Source organism: Lupinus angustifolius, chromosome LG20 (genome assembly GCF_001865875.1).
Source record: "Lupinus angustifolius cultivar Tanjil chromosome LG20, LupAngTanjil_v1.0, whole genome shotgun sequence".
Classification (NCBI taxonomy): domain Eukaryota; kingdom Viridiplantae; phylum Streptophyta; class Magnoliopsida; order Fabales; family Fabaceae; genus Lupinus; species Lupinus angustifolius.
In genome coordinates this window covers 11,490,718-11,500,389 of record NC_032028.1, presented here as the reverse complement: position 1 = coordinate 11,500,389, position 9,672 = coordinate 11,490,718, and positions in this window count along the sequence as shown.

Sequence of the window (9,672 nt, the reverse complement as noted above, 5' to 3'; positions counted from 1 at the left end):
TGCATAGATAACATGTATATATATGATGCATGAACATATTATGAATGATATATCTCAAAATAAAATGATTTAATGAATTATGTATATGAGACATGTATTGAGTTTACCTAAGCTTTAAACTCAACCTAAACTAATTACTAGTCTAAGTCTAATACCAATCTTGAGGCTTAAGCATGTTGATTTGTTGATGCTCTTCAAGCTCTTATGAAACACAAGTTGTCCTCATCAAAACACATAGTGGGCAAGCTTTCCAAAGTACTCCTCTTGACATGCGTACTTTCATATTTTTCACGAAATTTAATCGATTAACATCCTACTTTAATCGATTACTTGGGCTCATTTCTCTGAAAATATGGAATTTTAACTATGATTAATCGATTAAATGTAGCTTTTAATTGATTAACGGCAGCATGTAAATTAGAAACAGTAGCATTTTTTCCATTTTTTAAACCCTCTCTTCCCCTTTTTATCTCTAAATCTCAGAAGCAACAGAAAAATTCAAATTTTGGCTTAAACGAAGAATTAAACCTCACCTATACCCATATTGCACCTCATTTCATCCCACTTTCTCTCAAATCTTCTAAGACACCCCAAACCCTAAGTCTAGGTTCCCTCCCTTATCCTTCTTCTCCTATCATATACTCACGGTTTTTCACTCAAAAATGGAAAGAGGACGTTCAAAGAGGTTCAAGACAACTGCTCAACGCACTCGTAGGCCTCCTAATGCTTCATCTTTGAATCCGAGTGTGAGGCAAGACCATGGATATCCCTACTACTCTCTCATACTTCAGGAGTCTCGGTTGTTAAAGTTTCAAGGCAGGAAACCAACTTACATAAGGTATGTTGATCTAACTTGGATGGCGGAACAAAATTTTGAATTTCCGCAAGGTATGCAAGTTGAGGGAGCTGTCATGTTTCTGGAATTAAAGGGAAATCTGTACCTTGCTTTATTAGAGAATTTTATGTCAACTTTAGATATAAGGATGGCAAGTATTGGTCCATGGTTTCTGGAAACTTATTTGAGATGGATAGTGATTTCTTTATGAATTTGGGTGGTTTATCCACTAATGGTGCTAGCCTAGGTGATTGTGAATGGCTTAAGGATTTTGATGCTGTTGAGATTTACAAATCCTGTTGGAGAGGTCCCCATCTGTATATCCAAGGAGAACTAACAAAAGTTGGTTCATTATCTATTGAGAATAGATTGCTTCACTATCTGATAGCTTACATCTTAGTTCAGAGGAACACAAATCATACAACACCTACTGTGAATGATTTGAAGTTCATGTATGTTGTTAAGGAAAATATTACGATTAATTAGCCTGAGGAGATCCTGAAGGTCACGTATAATGTCTCTACCTTGCAATCCAAGCTGCTACCCTATAGTATATTCATTTCAAGGATCATTGATTATCTGCATATTGACGTGTCTAACACCATCATCACAGAGACTTCTGATAAAGATCACCTTGTTGGTGAAAGCTTAATCCACAAGATGGGTATCTACAAGTATGGAAGTACTTGGAAATACCAAGAGGATTTCACTATCGTGGATTTGGATCTATCTAGTGATGATGATCAGGCTGATGCAGGAACTCAGGGGGAGCTGACTGGAAAGGCGCCACAGGAACCATCCTTTAGATTAGCTCAGTTGGATGCCATGAAGCAAAGGCTAAATAATAGAATGGATCTACATTTTCAGTCTCTGAAGGACTCCTACCATACAGACTTGGAGCAATTTGAGGAACGTCAGGTCGCCTGCATTGATAACCACTATTAGGCTTTGAGGAGCTTTGTTCAGAACACTGCTGAGGCATATAATGATAGGTTTTGTGCATAATTTGAAAAGCTGAGATTCCTCATCCAGGGCGATAATAGTCTGACAGTTCCTGATGACAAAGACCTTCCTCTTCATCCCTAGATTAGAAGACCTTAGACTCTAGCTTGCCTTAGGTTTTGTTCTTCTATATGGCTAATTTTCAGGATTTTTGCTGCTTTGTAATTTTGAGATATATATTCTCTTTGCTTGTTGGGTTGTAACTCTAACTATTTACTTTTGCTGAACTATTATGACTTGATATGCATGCCATTTGAACTTAAGTCATTAACATTTTGGTTTTAAATTGCATACATAATATGCTTATCTATGTCAAATATAGTATGAGTATATGTTTAATGGTACTTGATCATGATTGGTTATATGCATCTCTTATGTTTGATTGAGCCTGCTGTTTGAATTCTATGATAAAATTTCTTGATCACTCCATGCTTGATTAGTTCTTGTATAACCTTTCATACCATTAAATTTGTCCAATTACTATATTCTATCAGTTTAATCGATTAACCCAATCATTTAATCGATTAAATGCTATCCACATGTGCACGAGTTCAATTTTTCCTTCAACTGGTTGATTAATTACATTCCCAAAATTAATTGATTAATTATAGTTTGATTTCATTTCATAACTCTTCTTACTTTTGACCAAAATTCATTGGTTTATCTTTTTTATAACGTCAAAAGGGAGAGAAAAATTGTTTTGTTGTTTAATGTGTGCAGGTTGTAAATAATATCTAGCTTATGTTGTCTAGCTATGCACTTTAACTTTGAAATCAACAACCATGCATTTTATGACCATCTTCAAGCTATGAATCAAAACAAAATTTGGTGTGGAGTTTGTCATCATCAAAAAGGGGGAGATTGAAAGTGCAAAGTATCAAGATAACACTATTAGATTGCCTATGTTTTGATGAAGACAAGGATTTAGTGAAAGCTTAAAGATAACTCAACAAATCAACATGCCAAGGACTCAAGAGCTTCATATCTAGACTAGAGTCATAAACAGAGTCATCATTAATAGTCATATATATGTGTCTTAGTTATTGAGTCTAGGCTAGGTAAACCTAGATGCAAATCTCATAAGTCATAAAAACAATCACATCATTTACATCAGACACACCAACTAGATTATTATATGTTCATGCATTAATCATACATTTTATTCGTGCATCTTAGTCATAACATGATGGTAAAACATGTATAGTTGATAAACATAACATATATGTAGTTTACCGTTTAATCTCTTAGATGAAAAATATGACAGCTAATCGATTAAGCAAGGTGTTAATCGATTCACGTGAAATCAGTTTTAACAGATAACTGAAAAACAGAATTCAGTTATTCTCAACAACCTGTTAATCGATTAAAAGGGCACTTAATCGATTAACTAGGCGTCTGACATATTTTCTATATAAACTATGTTTTTACATCATGCTTCATACATTCATTCATTTATTTTTAGAATTGCTAAGTTGCATATTTTTCGTGCTCATTGTGTGTCATATTGGCATAGAGAAATACATGTGAGATAGTGAGAGATAGTATCATGCTTAGGATTTAAAATGTCATCCAATTGCATGTGATTAAATGTGTTCATCATTCTATCTTTTCTTGCATGATTCTTGCATTTCTTTTAGAGATTTCGTAAGGTAGAAATTACATGTTTCTGTATAATTCTGAACTCATACATATTTTTGTTAATTTGTGAGATTTGTATAGAGTTTATAGTTGGATTTTAATTGTAATATTTGAGGCATATTATGCTTCATAATACTCTGTTTTTGTGATGTTTTTGTGATAAGGAAAGTCGTCTCTTAGTGTCTTACCACCAAAGAGATTCAGTGAGTCTTCACCAAGACTTAGAGGTCTTGAGTTTAGAACATATTCTTAGTTGGGGCTAGATCGTAGGAAAGGTTTTCCTAGGCAAGTAGAGTAGTCAAACCAAGACAGAGGTTCTAGGAATTCAAGAAGGGAGCATCTAAGGTCTTGTAATTGGAAGTGTGCATGTAATATACATTCGTTTCAATTTTAGTGAAGAAAATCTCCCGAGATCGGAAGGGGAGGACTGGATGTAGTTTTGCAGTGGACCGCAAAACGAACCAGGATAAAAATCCTTAATGCATGCTTTTTCTTACCCGTATCTCTTTAATTTTCAAGTTGTTTAATTACCTATTTTAGCAGATATATTGAATCTTGTAATTCTGCCATATAAAGATTAATTTTGTTCAAATATATCAACTGTATTGTTTCTATAATATCGGTGAGTGGTTGTGCAAACAAGCCATTCAACAACTTGTTGTTTTGTGCAATTTAATCGATTAAGTCAGTGGGTTAATCTATTAACTGTGTGTTTTCCAGAATAGGGCTTTGGTGCAAAAAGCGGTATTTGGGAACCGCGACACCTATTCAACCCCCTCTTCTAGGTGTGTTCTATCCACCGATACCTAAGAAGTAACATAATTTAAATACTCATGCTAACAATTTTACCTTTTTTGAAGATAAGAATTAATCTGAGAAATATACTTGAAGATTCTACCATTATCAACTATGAAGATGATGTTCTAAAGATGGACAATTCCAACATTGAGTTACCACTAGAGCCTTCCTTAGAGCCCTGTGAAGGAATGGAGTTCACATCAATTGAAGATGCAAAGAATTTTTACATAAGTTATGCAAATAAAAAAGGTTTTAGCTTTCAAATAGGTCGTATTACTAGATCAAAAACGAATGATATAGTAATTGGTCAAGAGATGCTCTCTTCAAAGGAGGGATTTAAGGCCAAAAATATGCGAAAAATGAAAAAGAAAGATATGCACCACATGATGAAACAAGAGTAGGATGCAAGACAATGATATATGTAAAGAAAAAAGAAGAAATGTGGATTATTTCCATATTTGTAAGAGACCATAATTACCAACTTTTTCTCCCAAGAAGTTCACAATTTCTCCGAGTGCACAAAAAGAAAACTAAAGTGCAAAAGAAACTTATTGATGTGCTTGATGATTCTAGTTGGCCCCCTAGCAAAATAGTTTATGTACTATGCGTTGAAAGTGGTGGTATCGATAATGTTGGATTTGGCCAACAAGATGTTATCACTTACTTAAGTGGAAAGAGGCAAAAAAATATTTAGAGAAAGGTGATGCTAGTTAATGTTGTTGTATTTTCAGAATTTTCAATTGAAGAATCCTGAATTTTTTATGCATTTCAAATGGACGTTGATGGACAATTAACAAATTGTTTTTGGGTCAATTCAAGATCTAGAATGACTTACAAGTATTTTGGTGATGTAGTGACTTTTGATCCTACAGATTTAACTAATAGATATAAAATGCCTTTTGTTCCATTCACTGGAGTTAACCATCATCAACAATCAATTCTTTTTTGTCGTGCTTTATTATGGGATGAAACTGAAGAAAGTTTTGTTTGGTTATTAAATACTTGGTTAGAAGCAATGTCTGGAGTTCGTCCTAAATCAATTATCACATACCAAGATACTGTTATCACTAATGTAGTGGCAAGGATGTTTCCAGAGGTTAGTCATCATTATTGTATGTGGCATATTGAGAAAAAAGCTCCAGGTATTTGAGTCATATTTATAATGAACATGGTGAATTTAAAAACCAATTCTATAGGTGTATTCACCAATCTGTTACTATTGAAGATTTTGAGTCTGATTGGGGAGCAATGATTGATAAGTATGAGTTGCACGATAATGGATAACTAGAAAAAATATACAAAATTCAAGAAAAATGGATTCATGCTTATGTACGTCATAAGTTTTGTGATGAAATGTCCATCACCCAAAGAAGTGAAAGTATAAAGAAGTTCTTTAAGAATTTTTTGAATTCAAGTACTTCGCTAAGCAAGTTTGTGGCACAATATGAAAAGGCTATTGATACACGATACAATAAGGAAAACGAAAAGACTTTCAAGTCAGTTAATTCAAAACTAGTTTTGTGAAGTTTATATCTCATGGAAGAAGAAGCTTCAAAAACTTATACAAGAAAATTGTTTAGGATATTTCAGGATGAGTTGGTTGGCTCCCAAATCTTTATTGTAGAGAAAGTTGAATTTTCAAATGATTTTTCGACACACAAGGTACATGGAATCTACCAAGAAAATCCTAATTATTATGTGTATTTTCATGTTATTTCAAAGGAAACATATTGTAGTTATCACAAATTTGAATTTGTAGGTATTCTTTGTAGACATATATTAGTCGTGTTCATAAGGAAAAGAATATATCCTCTGTCTTCACAGTATATTCTACATCGGTGGACCCTTAATGCTAAGAAGGAAAATGTTCAAGGATTGAAAAGTGTAGAATTCCAAGAGGGAAGAAACAAAGCTTCCAGTACTTTACTATTTAACAATGTTACGATTTACTCTCTTGAACTATCTGAAAGAGCTTCACGGTGAGAAAAGCATCAGGACATTGCAATTCAAGGTAGGCAAAAATTAATTGCAGATTTGGATCAGTTGGAAGTAGAAGAATCAAAAGAAGATTTTGGTAATCTTACAAACCAAATTATCCTAAAAGATTTGAATAATGCTATAACATTGTGTGATCCTCTAATTGTGGCAACTAAAGGGCGCCCACAAACTTTGTGAATGAAAGGTAGCTTGGAATTGCTCAAGAAAGGCTCATTTACCTGTAGTAATTGTAAGAAGAAAGGTCACAAAAAATCCAAATGTCCAAGTTTAAACCAAACAATGTATTTTTCTAATGATACATCAATCCATTAGTTTTTGTTCTTTTTTTCTATATTAAGTTGAATGTGTGTAATACTATGTTTTTTAGGTGTAACATCATTAATGGTCAATTTGCAAATTCCAATGCTAAAGGTTTATAGTTTGGTTGATTCAAAGGTAATAACATTACCATTTTATTTTGATTGAAGAGTATATTAATACACATTATTATCAAGGTCTTTTTTCATAGAAAGGTCACTAGTGATGTGAATGCTGAGGTGGATCAGTGACTGGAGAAGAAAAAGATAAGATTAGTAATGTCTTTGCATCATATATATGAAAAAATGAAAGTTGGAGTAGCAAATATATAGGAGATTAGTAATGTTGGAGTAGGACAAGCTGTTGAAGCAAGAGAAGGATATGTTGAGATTTTTGCTAAAAAAAGTGTTTGATTAAGTGGTTTTAGCTGCAAATGTGGAAACATCTTCTATGTAATGCACCTTTATTATGATAAACATGATTAAAATGATTTATGTAATGGTGATAAGAAAAGTTAGTGTTGTTTAAACACTTTATGTTTCATCCAAACTTTTTGTTAAGTTACAAGGGAAGAACAAACATTTAAAATTGTACAGAATTTTGAGCATGATACTAGTGTTCGTATTCTTGCTTGCACTTGTGTTACTAGATGCTACAGGAGGGTATGTCAAGTATCTTATTTAAATTGAAGTTTTGTGTTGACATGTAGCATTTTAGTGTTAACCTTTTACTGTCCAGAGATTGAGTTTATTTTCATGAGAAATGGCATTCATCATATATTTTTACTATAGCATATAGATCATTTTCATATTTTGATCTATATATTTTTAGAGTCATATGGCTCATTATTTTAATAATATAAATTGTTATCCATACATGTTTTTTCCTTTTGAAGTAAAATTAATTTGACAATTTGAAATAAACTGCAAAACATTCACATAACTGAAACTAAAGTTAAAGCTAGTAAAGTTATCACTTAATTTCACCAAAATAATAGATTATGAATTCTCTACATAATGGCTTTAAATGAACGTTCTAATTTTTACATTACATACTCAATGTTGTTTGCAAAATCTGAAATCTAAGTTACAGTTCAATACTAATTTGTATAACCATAAATCTCTCCTTTTTGTGGTGAGGTTTGAGAAGTCAATTAAGCATGTTCTCCAACTTTAAAGGAAGGTTGTGTTATTGTGGTTTGCTTCTGCCTGGTCAAATCATGTGACTAATGGTGAACATAGGAAGTACAAAGACTATATGATCTTCAATTCTTTGTACCTTCAAAATGTCATTATAGAAAATCTTCAATAAAACAATTTCCCTTACAAAACCTGCAATACAATCAGGTTACTTTATAAAATTTTTTAATTAACTTAACAAAGTGCAAGGTTAACAACATTGAAAACTACTTTATAAAACCAAACAGTTAAGATACATGCCTCTAAAACTATGTTAATGATCAAGAATAGTCAGATTCACAATTGCAGTTTCCTAGTTGCTTTGTTTTAACAATTTGAAAAGTTAAGGCTTTATATTCACCTCATAAACTTCAAATAGTATATATCCAAAATAAACAAGCATGACAATATGGATTTTGTGATTTTGATGTGTCCAAAGTATTAAGTGCACTTGACTGACATTTTTACTTGTAGAATTATTATTAGGAGGATGTTTTGAAAGAATATAGAAAACTCGTTGAATAAATGTAAGAAAAATTAGTAACAGACCATGCTTCCTTCATGATATTTCCTGTGTTTGTTACAAACACATTAGTTCAATATCAAAGAAGAATATCTTTTGACAATAAGCTAAAACAAAACTACCAGAATTGTATAAAGTAACTCTTGTGAAAATTTCAGTTTTGCTTGCACAATCATTATTTTCACCTATCACCACAACTAATACTAGCATCAAATACCTAACTGAAGGATCCTTAGTGGACATCATATAGATATAGATATGGATTTAAAATGTATTAAGCCAAAAGATCAAATGATCAATAATTCAAGCAAAACAATTTAACATACAAAATATAAATCTACAACTATCCATTGACAAGAAAAGAATTCAAAAAATAACATCATTTATATATATAAATGTTGACATTTTTTTACAACCTAAGTTACAATAATATCAATTTCATTTTACACAAATGAAAGAGTAACAATAGAATGAAAATTATCACTGACAGTAAAAAGTAACAATAAAAATGGTTACCCACTTGAGATTAAGGATTGAGTTTGTGGTGAAATTGAAAAAAATGAGTATGTACCATTCAGATGCAGGAGTATATAGTGAGAAAGATTTTAGAACAATTTGAAAGATTAACAAGAGCAAAGAGGGCATTAGAAAAAGGAAAGCAACAACAAAAAATGAAAGCAACAACGAAGACAGGGAACACACACTAGCGGAAGAACAAGAGAGTTGAGAATGTGATAAAATGAGTTGAGAGTGTGAAAAGGTAGGTGGAAAGATAATAAAAAGATATGGAAAGAGCAGGAGTTATTGAACAATTTTTAATGTTTTTTTTTTTAATTTTCAGCATGATGTGGCAAAATAATTTGAAATGACAAATTTTAATTGGACGTCTGTGTAAAACGAGTTTACATTGACATTCTACAAATATCAAACTCAATCTTATATAGCATTATCAAGATAAGCATCCTCCTTAACCACTTGAGCTATCTCATTCGAGGTAGAAGATATACATGTGTGTTAAAACTAACATCACGTGTTTAAATCCTAGTCTCACACTTATACACAAACCTCAATTGGAGCTATGGTTACCTTGGTATGACTCTTTCTCTAAGGCACTATCAAAGCTTAAGTAATATAATAGGTTTGAGATCATCACAATTTTCCATGTACATACCTCAAAATCCCCTTATCAAGGTATACTATTAATAAATGATTCATATCTTGATTTATTGATCAAATATTTAGCACTAAAGTGTAGAGATTAACTATGATAAGTCTCAATAATCGAAGAAGAAGATGAATGAATATTCTTATGAAGAACAGAGTAGAGAAATGTAAAACCCAATTGAGTATTCATTGTATTGAATATATAGAACAATTTTACAATATATATATATATATATATA